The 13206-nt window shown below is 52.1% G+C and overlaps 1 long non-coding RNA gene across 1 annotated transcript in view; it reads right to left on the bottom strand.

Annotated features, from left to right (window-relative positions):
* Positions 1 to 6935: 6935 nt before the first annotated feature.
* The window catches only part of LOC138526493 (uncharacterized), a 91832-nt gene continuing 85561 nt past the window's right edge, over positions 6936 to 13206 (bottom strand). Inside the window, exon 3 of the long non-coding RNA XR_011283582.1 lies at positions 6936 to 7210. This is a non-coding gene — a long non-coding RNA (uncharacterized lncRNA). The remainder of the gene's footprint in view (positions 7211 to 13206) is intronic.

The following is a 13206-nucleotide window of genomic DNA, read 5'->3' on the forward strand; positions in this document are numbered from 1 at the left end:
CCCAACATCGCTAGTCCTGCCGGTAGCATTTTGGAGTGGGAGTGGTTGTGGGAGGGGTTTGGGTCTGCAATATATGTGCTGTCGGCCTGTATGGCCTCCACCTGTGCTGATTGAATGAATCTGTGGCAGATGCAATCCCTTCTGGCCGAGCACGTCCCGCACGTAAGGCTGCATTTGGCCGCATGGCATCTTGGGATTTGAATCATGTATCAAATCCCGATGGCAGTGTGATGTACTTTGACTGATCTTCATGCTATGCTCCCATTGTTACACATGCTATGATTGCAGCCGCTTACATACCTGTGAAGAGTCAGTGGTATGTAGGGCTCGATCGATGGCCGACCCTCATGCAGCACAGTAACGTACTTCACCGACGGGCGTGGCGTGCCATTTGTGATTGCAGCCAGTTAGCATCATGACACACAGCCGCACTACATTGATGTAATTGTGAATGCAAGCGTTCACAGAAGCCTTTTCGACGTAATGTTGCAAGTGAGGAATTCGAAGGCCAGCATTTTGGGTTTTGAAGTAGCGGCGAGGATACGCCCACAGGTCTGGCTGGAAATGTAACGTTCTATTGTAGAATGTCCTTGGGACATGGCCCATAACGAGCAGGCAATGAATGATATGAATTGAATGGGATGCGCAACAGCGTAGTGGACGATAAGGCAGGACGTTCCCAAATCCATCTTGCTTCACAACACTACAGATCCGGCCAGGGGCACAGTGGTTTTTGCGGACTGCATTACGCACAGACGCGATGGAAGTTTCACATATTATGTGAGTGAATATTCATGCGTTTTCATTGCGGGATGAGGGAATGATGTGTGGATGCATGGACTGATGATTCCGTTTAGGGTCTGCCATGTACATGGGTTTTTTGATTCACTCCCCTTCCCCTGCGTTATGTGATGCAAGGCTGCCATAGTGGGACATACGTCTATCTGCCCTTGTCGGATCCTCCCTGTCTCGACGCGCCTTCATACACTTGTGTCTAGGCACGTTACTAATCCCATGTCATGGGTTCTATCTTGACGGACGCATGCACAGTAACCGACGTTGACAATGGTGTATTTAGCTCGATTGGTTTCGTTATGATTCGATACTGATTTAGGGGTGTGTATATTCCTTTGGAGTGGGCTAGCATGCATATGGGTGTGGATTTGGTGTGTTGAATGAAGATTGTAATGCATCATGAGTCCCGTAATGCAATCGGTTGATTTGTGTTTCTTTTGGGTGACAGGTATCTCCTGCCCTATTGCAGATGCCATCTCTACGCCACTCCTCCAGATGGTTTTTACTCTCGACTCCTGCAGCTTCGGGTGAATCAGTGGAGCACCATTTCGATCATATGGGACGATCGCCAATGGGCCACATGCCCTTACGCTGTACTGGTGGCTAGGTGCAACATTTCGGCCTTTCAGCTCGACTAGTGCCTGCCTCATGGGACGGACCTGCGGTTCTTGCCGCTTCCATGTTGCCTATTGGAACGTTGATGTAGGCCCTGTGTGCCATGATGGTACAGGGCGTCACACAAGTGGAAGCCGGTCAATTATTGCAGATGCAGCCCTCGGTGATGATGGTTGTTTTGGTGGTATTTTGCAAATTGCTGTGGGGCCTTTGTCATTTGGATGTGCATTTAAATTGTATTCCGATATTTGTCGTGTTGCGTTGTTCTTTGCAGGTGATGTGGCGATTTTCGCTTTGTGGCGGTATGTATTGCGTGATGATCTGCATTGTGTTCCGCCTTCTGAGTTGAGTTGTGTGGTACAGTACTGGCCGCGTTTGCCTACGTAGCACAGTATGGTCACGGATAGGGGCTGCCATTGTGACTGTTTACATGATGTGCTGTTCAGGGGCGGGGGATTGGCTTTTGGCCGACTGGTGCCTGTCAGCCAGGTCGATTGGTGGAATGATGGGTTGTTCAGAATGTGGCTGGTCACAGGTGACTGTGTTTGCGTGCGTTTGTTGGAGGGGGACTGGGGTCATGTCCATTGGAATAGCTTCTGTATTGATGCCATCTGTGCCCTGCAGCTCCCATCGGCCCCTCTTGGGATGAGCCTGGCTGCTCAGTCACTCTGCCGACTTGTGTGGTACATGCTTCTGCTGATGGTTGGTTTGTTTACTGGCATGAGTACAGGGCTGGTGCAATCCCCCTCAGGATGCTGTTTTGGATGTTGCCTTGCGCTGGTGGCAAGCGATGGGGGACTACTGTTGTTTTGTGTCATGTGTTCTTGATTTTCATTTTGATGTATTGTACCTTCACATGCCTGTGCTGCGTCAGTACGGCTATGGTGACATGCCGTACATGGATGCCCACTCACGGGGCGCTTTGAGCCCCTGCATGCTTTTCTACGTTGGCATGCATGGGTGAATTGTGGATTTCACTGGTTGCATAGTGTGAGTACATTGCGCCTGCCAGGAGTTGTGCAATGAGGCCAGGGAGTGGAGTACAGGCACTCAGTGGGCCATTTACGGTTGGTTCGCGTTGCCGTATTTCTCGCCATGGCGGAATGGTACTTTACGACGTGCTTGATGGCGTTCAGTACATGTCCGCTAGGGTCAGAATTCGCGTACCGTTGCGCCATGGCGGTGATTCCGGTTTTGCAAGGCGCGCGTGCGCGTACTTGGTGCAGTTAGCGTTGCCGTTCACTGCGGTGTCGCTAATGGCATCGTACTTTACGGTGACGGGTCATGATCGCAACGAGCGGTGTTCGATGGCGGTATTGCATTTCCGCCATCATTTTTCCATTTCCGCAAGGGTCGTAATGAGGCCCATTGAGTCTATCATAGTCCCAGCTGACCTGAAAGGGAGACAAACCAATTTGCTGTGGGACTCTGACATTTCAAATGGCCTGCATACATGAGACACACTGTCCCTCCCATATGGACGGTATGAGCAATCAGACTGGCACAATGGCACCTCACTGACTCAGTGGCACAAGCATCGATCGGCCAGAGCCCAGTCACTGGCTTTGATCCACATCAGCTGAATTTCAGTAGCCCACTAACACGTAGAAGGTTCTTCCGAATGTATGATCATCAATGAGAGCTGACGTGGTCTCAACCTGTTACTTGGAAACTGGAGAAGTGCATAGAGTAGAACACAGTTCTCTGTGCCTAGCTCCTGCTGATGTAAAAGCTGTCTGACGCTGCTCTGAAGAGCTGCTTCAGGCTGGCATAATTCACTAGTCTGGCCGCCCTTATGCCTTGCCCATCATGGATCGTGTATGTCCGAATGTGGAGAGACTTTTAAATTGAACTGTTCCAGACCAGTCCATACCACCTTGGTTTAATGAAGCCCTGAACTGCATGAGCGGGAGCCAGTCATCCTCTCTGCTGGACCCATGCAGTGGCTGCTACCAAACACCTTGAAGATAGAGAGAAGAAAGACCATGTTTATCTACCCTCTTGGATTTTATGCCTTCACCTGCATGCTGCCAGGCATCTCTGGTGCCATGGCCACATTCCAAAGGCTGGTGGAGCATACAGATGTGAACATTATTCTGTTGGGGGTGTTTGTTTACCCACGTGACCTCCTCGTCTTTGGGAAGATGCTGGAGTAACACAAGCAGAGGCTCCTGAAAGTCATGTACCACTCAGTCAAGGATTTGCCAATTCTGCCGCCCCTGCCTGAATTAAATTGCTCACATAGTCTCAGCTGAAGGTAATAGTTGACCCAGTAAAAGTGGAAGTGGTCTGAAGCTGGCCCCTCCACAGAACTTGAGGGAGACAGAGTTTCCTACTGTTTTTCAATTACTACCATAGTTTTGTGCCTGGCTTGCCAACCTCATTAGACCACTGCCTAACCGCAAAAAAAGCTAGCTGTACAGGCTCGTAAAATAGCCTGAATCCCTGGCAATGAACTGTATTGATTCAGAGATCAGAGAATACTGGTCTGTGCTGAAGCTTTTAACACTCATCAAGACACTCACCAAAGCGCTGGTTCTTGCCTATGCAGACCCTCAAATGCCATACATCCTACACGTTGATGTAAGTCTCAAAGGTCTAGTGGCACTGATCTATCCAGACAGTAAACGTGTGTTACGACCAGTTGTTGGCCTTGGACTGAAGCCATCCAAGGATTGACTTTATTCTATTTATAAAGTGCAGCGATCCCCTTTGCTGGCATTATGGCACTCCATGTAAGCATGATTTGAAAATAAAACACAGGCAAGGTAGGTGGAAAAAAGGGCAGCTAGGGGAAGAAAGGAATCAGTGTTGGGAGAAAAGCCTGTTTTAAGTTTTCCTGAAATAGAGAAAGTCAGGAACAAGACGCTGTGATATAGGTAAGGAGTTCCAAAGAAGATATAGAATTTGGAAAGACTAGGAAACAGTGGTGTTATACTTTAGGGTACTACAAATAACGCTATTGGGGAATTAAGAGAGAAGGGGAAAATGAAGAAATGGCTGCAGAGCATGCAAGTGAAAAGGAGGATTAAACCACAGGCCTAATGTGGGTAGAGCAAGGGGAAGGAGCAGCCTTGCTTGATTTACCCTGTGCCAAATCAGGGGTATTCGGCTCTTCTACCCAAAGGAGAGTCTCCCCCTTTTGCAGCTAGGGAGTTGGGTTCGCTCCGCAAATCCCTCCTTAGGGGTATGGGCAAGTGGGACATCAATTGGAGTGACTACCCTTTAAGGGACAAGGACTCCCATTCTGATAAGGAATTCCATATACCCAATACCCTATCTACATATATGGGACTGCCTGCGATGAAGATCAAGCTGTCATCCTTGTAGTTCTAAACAGCCATGCCAAGGAAAAGGCGATGTCTTTAAAAGACGACATGTATATAACTGGGACGAGTAGCTCTTGTGAGGGGAGAGAATAAGGCACGCAGGGGAAGCCCCCTTATGTGATTATGCCTTGGAGAGCACAGCACAGAACGAAGTTGCGGAGTCTTGGAAACACGAGAATGAGACACCGGAGAGACGACGATTCATGCAACGGGTGAACCGTTGCTGAGCAGGCACCTAAGACCTGTGCAAGGTGGTTGTGTGATGTTAGAGATTTTGTCTGGGGAGCTATACTTTTTCTCGTGGTATTCTCTTATAGTGGTAAAGTAATATAGTGTTATGGTGGTAATGTCCCCCTCAGAATACTCTAAAACCTGCATTTCATCCCGGGTCAACTCTAAAGGAAAGTTACCACACTTATAACACTTGGATTGATTTTAACAGTGTCACTTGTTGTTCCCAGCAACTTATCTACGAGGCTGGGCTACTGCCTTGATGGCAGATCTGTTCAGCTGTAAACATGCACAGCCAAAATCCCGCACACTCACACTCTGTGTAACTACAGAGCCCACAATATATCATTTTCATCACAGCCTTTACCATTTCCCTCTTGCCTTGGTAAGCAGGTTAAATACAATGACCCAAATGCCTTAAAAATGTTTTAGACACAAAATGATTTTAATAATGTGTAATTATCTTAGCAGATAGTTTACCACTTCTACACAGCAATCATTACATGAATGTGGAGCCAGCAGTAAGACAGAAAGAAGAGAAGAGAAAAAAACAGTTTAAAAAATAAACACCACTCGATACTAGAATGAACTGCAGTCAGGTCACCACGACCTTGGGTCATGGGACTTGGCAAAACCCCCGCTTAATAACAAACTCTTGAAACTTCTAGAAAGGCAATTGCGTGTAACATTGAACAATTAAACATAAAAAAACTTCTGACTAACTAAAACGAAAACCCCATCCATTCTATCATGCCCTCAATTATTACTGGCATATCACACAGAAGATTCTCGCTCTGATATCTCTGGAACACCCCTCTGTGTCAGTTTGGAAGCAAATGCAGTATCGCAATCTCCATGCTCTTCAGCAGCCCACAGGAAGGACACGATTTCTAAGCCAGGATAGCTGCTTCCCCAGTCTCCTGCAATCTCCTGCTATCTCCCAGGATGTTTTTGCTGCTCTGCTCTGCACGTCTCTTGCCAGTCTCCTGCTTGTCTGTTGTTCCGCTGACAACACCCCCCCTCTCTCTTGAATTTAAGTGCTATCCCTATCAATCAACAGGACCTGCCTCCTCTCTTGATGTGCACTCATCACCCAAGCTGGCCTCAGTATTTTTCCTTTCAACACAAGTTTTGCCAACTTATTTGCAACAATTGCTTTCTGTAATACAATGGTGTTTTTGAATCACTGCATATTTCAACCTTGCAGTTTTTGCACGTTTTATCTTCTTTGTAGAAAATCACTTCGCTTTTGACATCTCATCTGATCCTATTATTGCACTGATTTATTAATGACAAGTTACCAATTATTGGGAAGGGTTATTCATTTATTAGTTCAGGTTAGTATGTACACAGTGCAAACCGGACAAATGATCTGTGGCCCTTAACTAGTCCATTTTAAAATAATGCCATTGCCCAGAATGTGTGCCTTTCAATTTGTAATGAGCACCAGCCATTCATGATGTTTGCATTTTCTACATAAACCCCCTACCACTATCTCAGTTTTCCTACATCTTCCTTCCTTTTTTCTACTGTTGTGACCTCCTGTGTCAGCACAGCAGTAGAAAGCAAAATAAACTCTTCAGGTTGTGTGCGCCGCAGGAAATCTTGCCTTCCCCATTATCATCCAAATCAGAATCAACAGCCTCATCTTAATGGTGAGAACAATCAGCCATCCCACAATCAGAATAATTGGAACTGCCAAGATCACCAAACCTCTCTCTCAACCATGTCCCCCAATTGAAATTTCCAGAATTGAAAAAAATACTATATACATTGAAATCCAGGCGTCATAAATTATGTATATCCCCCAACTTCATGCAACAATCAACGTTCCCAATAATAGAAATAATAGTGGTTAAAAGAAATTCTCATGACCATTTCCAGACAACATACAAGTAAATGCAAAACAAATAAAAGAAAAATGAAAATGAAAATAATGACTGTGTGTAATTTTTGGAAAGATAGTTCCTGGTAGCCCGAATGTAATGGGACACGCTTCCGGAATGTCCTGTCCATCAACTTTTGCACCACAAATGCACATAACCCTGTCATTGGCAGAACTCCCCAGTCCGGTACTCCATGGGACCTTCTCCAAATGCATCATCCTTACGGCATCTCGGGCTGCTTATCTTTGCCACTTTTTTCGGTACGGGGCTTTCCCAGGGCCTCCGATCCAGTGGCATCCTCCAGGGGTCCAGCGCTCCAAGGATCCAGCACTGCCAGGGCAATCAGTTAGTTATCTAGAGTAAAAAGAAACAGCCAAATTAAGTACCCAGCACAATACATTTTTCATCCCTCTTTCACTGGAACACCTAAAAATAAAATTGGATTATTATTATTCAGATATACACGTCCGCCATGCTGGAACACTTGAAAACAAGTTTATCATTATACATATCAAAACATAAATATCATGTTGTGCAACCAAAATATTTTCAAAAACATATTATGTCTCTTCATATCAGAACCTCTTAGCATTTTCCAGGAATCATTAAGTTTTACCTTCATTCCCTGGTTAGAGAGACCTTTCACCCTGCACTCATTGTTTTCTTTTTAACTAGCTCCAGCTTGCTCCAGCCTTTTTACCTCATGTTTTGGGTGGAAAGGCTTTATTTGATTTACACGGACAAACTGTTCCACTGTCACTTCACCCTCCTTTTTAGCTATCCTGTACACCACAGGGGAGACCTTGTCTATTATTCTAATGATTATGCTGCAAGAAATGTACAGGCCGATTCATGGAATTAATGTGCGCCGAAAATTCCAGCGCAGAGGTGCCAAAACGTGCTTATCGCAGTGAAAGTGCAAAAATCGGAGGGAAACCAGCGCACATCGATTCATGAAAGTCCGTGCGCGAGAAAAATATTGGATGTGCGCTGAAAAAGTGTGCGGCGCACGCCGGCGCACAGGTCATCCAACAGCGTGCGCCGCGGCCACAGCGAAATCGCACATAGCGCGGCGCACATAACAAAAGTAGGTGGAACACGGGGCGTAACACTCGGAATGGGGAACAGCGCGTGAAAATATGGGCGTCACGGGGGAAGTACAGGAGGCAAGTGCGCGGAACGCCCACACGCTCGCCTACAACTCGTATTCATGGAATCGAATAGGGCAAACCAGCGCATGAGCAAAGACGCGCACAGGGCCAAACAAGTCCGCCACAAGAAAGCAGGCGGTAGCGTCCCTGCGCCTGAAAGAAATGTGCGCCAAAATGTGCGCTAACAAAAAGCACCTATATACAGCTATGATGAATGATCCATACTGTGGCCCTCTAGGACAAATGAGGTGCAAAGGGGTACCGACAAACATGGACACCCGCTGTGTGAAAAATAGCGTGTGCGTGTATTTCGGGGTGTGCGGAAAGTTCCACACACGATTGGCCTGGGTACGTGTATTTCGGGGTGCGCGGGAAGTTCCACACGTGATTGTCCTTGGTACGTGCATTTCGGGGTGCGCGTGAAGTTCCACACGCGAATCCAGCAGCCTAAGTGTATTTCGTGGGTGCCGGGGAGTACTACACGTGAATTGGCCGTGTGGGTCCTCACAGGTGTTCCCTCTACACCCTCCACGGCCCCTGCAGATGGCCCACACCACAGGGGACTACCCTGCACCCCTGCACATGTCCCGCAGGCAGCCCATCCACCATGGCCATGCCCCCCAGCCAACCCACATGTCACCTTGCACTACTGCCCACCAACGCATATCTCCCAGCACCCTCCAGCATCCAGGGGAACCCTCCACCAGGCCCCCACTCATGTCTCCCAGCACCGCCACCCCCCAGCATCCAGGGGCACCCTCCACCAGGCCCCCACTCATGTCCAACTCATGTCTCCCTGCACCCCCACCCCCAGCAGTCAGGGGCACCCTCCACCAGGCCCCCACTCATGTCTCCCAGCACCCCCACCCCAGCATCCAGGGGCACCCTCCACCAGGCCCCCACTCATGTCCAACTCATGTCTCCCTGCACCCCCACCCCCCAGCAGTCAGGGGCACCCTCCACCAGGCCCCCACTCATGTCTCCCAGCACCCCCACCCCCCAGCATCCAGGGGCACTCTCCACCCGGCCTCCACTCATGTCCAACTCATGTCCCCCTGCACCCCCACCCCCAAGCACTGTGGGGCACCCTCCACCAGGCCCCCACTCATGTCTCCCACCCCCCCACCCCCCAGCAGTCAGGGGAACCCTCCACCAGGCCCCCACTCATGTCTCCCTGCTCCCCCACCCCACAGCATCCAGGGGCACCCTCCACCAGGCCCCCACACATGTCTCCCAGCACCCCCACTCCCCAGCATCCAGGGGTACCCTCCACCAGGCCCCCACTCATGTCTCCCAGCACCCCCACCCCCCAGCATCCAGGGACACCCTCCATCAGGCCCCCACTCATGTCCAACTCATGTCTCCCTGCACCCCAAACCCCCAGCACTGTGGGGCGCCCTCCACCAGGCCCCCACTCATGACCAACTCATGTCTCCCTGCACCCCCACCCCTCAGCAGTCAGGGGCACCCTCCACCAGGCCCCCACTCATGTCTCCCAGCACCCCCACCCCCCAGCATCCAGGGGCACCCTCCACCAGGACCCCACTCATGTCCAACTCATGTCTCCCTGCACCCCCACCCCCCAGCAGTCAGGGGCACCCTCCACCAGGCCCCCACTCATGTCTCCCTGCACCCCCACCCCCCAGCATCCAGGGGCACCCTCCACCAGGCCCCCACTCATGTCCAACTCATGTCCAACTCATGTCCCCCTGCACCCCCACCCCCCAGCATCCACGGGCACCCTCCACCAGGCCCCCACTCATGTCCAACTCATGTCTCTCTGCACCCCCACCCCCAGCAGTCAGGGGCACCCTCCACCAGGCCCCCACTCATGTCTCCCAGCACCCCCACCCCCCAGCATCCAGGGGCACCCTCCACCAGGCCCCCACTCATGTCCAACTCATGTCCCCCTGCACCCCCACCCCCCCAGCACTGTGGGGCACCCTCCACTAGGCCCCCACTCATGTCTCCCAGCACCCCCACCCCCCAGCAGTCAGGGGCACCCTCCACCAGCCCCCCACTCATGTCTCCCTGCACCCCCACAGCATCCAGGGGCACCCTCCACCAGGCCCCCACTCATGTCTACCAGCACCCCCACCCCCCAGCATCCAGGGGCACCCTCCACCAGGCCCCCACTCATGTCCAACTCATGTCTCCCTGCACCCCCACCCCCCAGCACTGTGGGGCACCCTCCACCAGGCCCCCACTCATGTCTCCCTGCACCCCCACCCCCCAGCAGTCAGGGGCACCCTCCACCAGGCCCCCTCTCATGTCTCCCAGCACCCCACCCCCCAGCATCCAGGGGCGCCCTCCACCAGGCCCCCACTCATGTCCAACTCATGTCTCCCTGCACCCCCACCCCCCAGCAGTCAGGGGCACCCTCCACCAGGCCCCCACTCATGTCTCCCAGCACCCCCAGCATCCAGGGGCACCCTCCACCAGGCCCCCACTCATGTCCAACTCATGTCTCCCTGCACCCCCACCCCCCAGCAGTCAGGGGCACCCTCCACCAGGCCCCCACTCATGTCTCCCAGCACCCCCACCCCCCAGCATCCAGGGGCACCCTCCACCAGACCCCCACTCATGTCCAACTCATGTCCCCCTGCACCCCCACCCCCAGCACTGTGTGGCACCCTCCACCAGGCCCCCACTCATGTCCAACCCATGTCTCCCTGCACCCCCACCCCCCAGCAGTCAGGGGCACCCTCTACCAGGCCCCCACTCATGTCTCCCAGCACCCCCACCCCCCAGCATCCAGGGGCACCCTCCACAAGGCCCCCACTCATGTCCAACTCATGTCCCCCTGCACCCCCACCCCCCAGCACTGTGGGGCACCCTCCACCAGGCCCCCACTCATGTCCAACTCATGTCTCCCTGCACCCCCACCCCCCAGCACTGTGGGGCACCCTCCACCAGGCCCCCACTCATGTCCAACTCATGTCTCCCTGCACCCCCACCCCCCAGCAGTCAGGGGCACCCTCCACCAGGCCCCTACTCATGTCTCCCAGCACCCCCACCCCCCAGCAGTGCGATTGGCCTGGGTACGTGTATTTCAGGGGGGCGCGGGTAGTCTTACACGCGATTTCAGCAGGGTATGTGTATTACGGGTCTGCGTGAACTTCCACACGCGATATCAGCAGGGTACGTGTATTACGGGGTTCGCATGAACTTCCACACGCGACTGGGCCTGGGAGAGTGGGGTACGTGTATTCCTCGGGTGGGCGGGAATATTTACATGCGACTGGTCCTGGGAGAACGTGTTACATGTATTCCTGGGGTGGGCGAGAAGATTTACACGGTCGCCTACAATGTGCCAAAAAAAAAGGTCCAATCCGGAAACACGTACGCCAGCATGAAGCAGGCGCACGTCCCGCGCAGCATAAAAGTGTGCGCAAACAACAAACAAGCTCAGACGCCAGGATGAATATACCGTTCCTAGCAGCAGTGGCCGTGGGATACCGCAGGAGGAGGAGGAGGATAGTCAGGGCCAGAATCTTCACACCCAGAACCGGCCTTTTTGGTATGCCTGATGACCAGGTGTATGGGAGGTACAGGTTTCCACCTCACATAATACTCGACCTGGTCAGTGAGTGGGAGGATGACCTCACATCACCCACCCTGTGCTCCCAAGCACTCAGCCCCCTGGAGAAGATCCTCAATGTACTGCACTTCTTGGCTACCGGATCATTTCAGCGGAAAAGTGCCATAGTGGGGGGGGGTGTCACAGGCCACGCAGTCACGGTGCCTACACCAGGTGTTGGCCATCATCACTGCACGCCCATCAGTCCGCAGGCACATACACCTGCCCAGAACGCCTGCAGAAAGGCAGGCTGTCAGCCAGGATTTCTACGGGGTGGCACAATTCCCCAAAGTGCTAGGTGCCATTGATTGCACCCATGTGGCTCTACGTCCCCCCAGGGCATCTGAGCACATCTATAGAAACCGCAAGCACTGGCATTCCATCAACGTCCAGGTAGTATGTGATGCCAAGGGAATCATCACCTCAGTATATGCCAACTATCCAGGGTCCACCCACGACAGCTTCATTTACAGGACGTCAACCCTAAACCGGGACATGGAAGCTGGGCGGCATGGCGATGCATGGCTGCTTGGTGAGTATAAATGCCACAGCACACGCATGCATGAAAGATACAGAGTAATGTCACTACCCCACTAATGATCCCCATCACCACCTCCCCAGGGGACAGTGCCTACCCTCTGAGCACCCACATGATGACGCCAATTCGGAACCCCATCACGCCTCACGAGGTAAGATACAACACAGCCCATATTGCAACCCGGGGCATAGTGGAGCGCACATTCGGAGTGCTCAAGTCACGCTTTCGCTCCCTTGACCGTTCTGGCGGGCAGCTGTTATACGCTCCCCCAGTAGTGTGCAGGATCATAATGTTCGCTGTCTAACTGCAGCAAGCGCTAATGCTTATGTCTTTTTCTCCTTAGGGGCCGGGGTTCGGAGTGCCGGAGATATGGCGCCGACCCGAAGTGAAACAGTTCTGGATGAGCGCTCAGGTAATGTCTTTGCATTCGCTCATTCAATGTCTTTGTCTTTTTTCCCCATAGGGGCCGGGGTCCGGAGATGCCAGGAAGCGGCAGGACCGAAATGCAGTGGGAATAATCCAACAGGTAAGACATAAAAGGAAACTGAGCTTTCCTTATTCCTTTTCTCCCTCTCACCTTTGTTCTTGTCTTTTTTCCTCTAGGCGCCGGGGCGTAGCTGAATCCGGAAGATCGCTGCTGAAGATGGAAGCGCCTTGCAAAGGTGAGTAAAATGCAGCGCTGCAGCGATCGAAACAAAATGCCTTTAAAATGATGTCTTCCTTTTCAGGGCCGTTGGAGAAATGACTCCGGGATGCAGATTTAGCAGGTAAGGGCTTTTCTTCTCCTATTCTCTTCCTTTCTCCCCTTGCAGGTGTTCCAGGGTGCTGGCAGGCGTGGCTGAAGTCAGGATGCAGGAGCTGACACGGTGAGCATCCAGCTGCTACGTGCAGAACAACGCGAAGCATGTGTGGCTGTTTGGGTGGGCTTTAAATAGCCTTGGAAGAAGTTCCTGGTATGTATCCTTCCACCAATCAGGTATGTATCCTTCCCTGACCACACCCGGTTGGTGAAGTAGTCCTACAGGTTAAGTAGTCCCATTCAGGCCTCAAGAGGGCCTGGATGAAGCAGCAAGGTCTGCAT

The sequence above is a fragment of the Ambystoma mexicanum genome, chromosome 7p (genome assembly GCF_040938575.1).
Source record: "Ambystoma mexicanum isolate Mex_15411 chromosome 7p, UKY_AmexF1_1, whole genome shotgun sequence".
NCBI lineage: Eukaryota > Metazoa > Chordata > Amphibia > Caudata > Ambystomatidae > Ambystoma > Ambystoma mexicanum.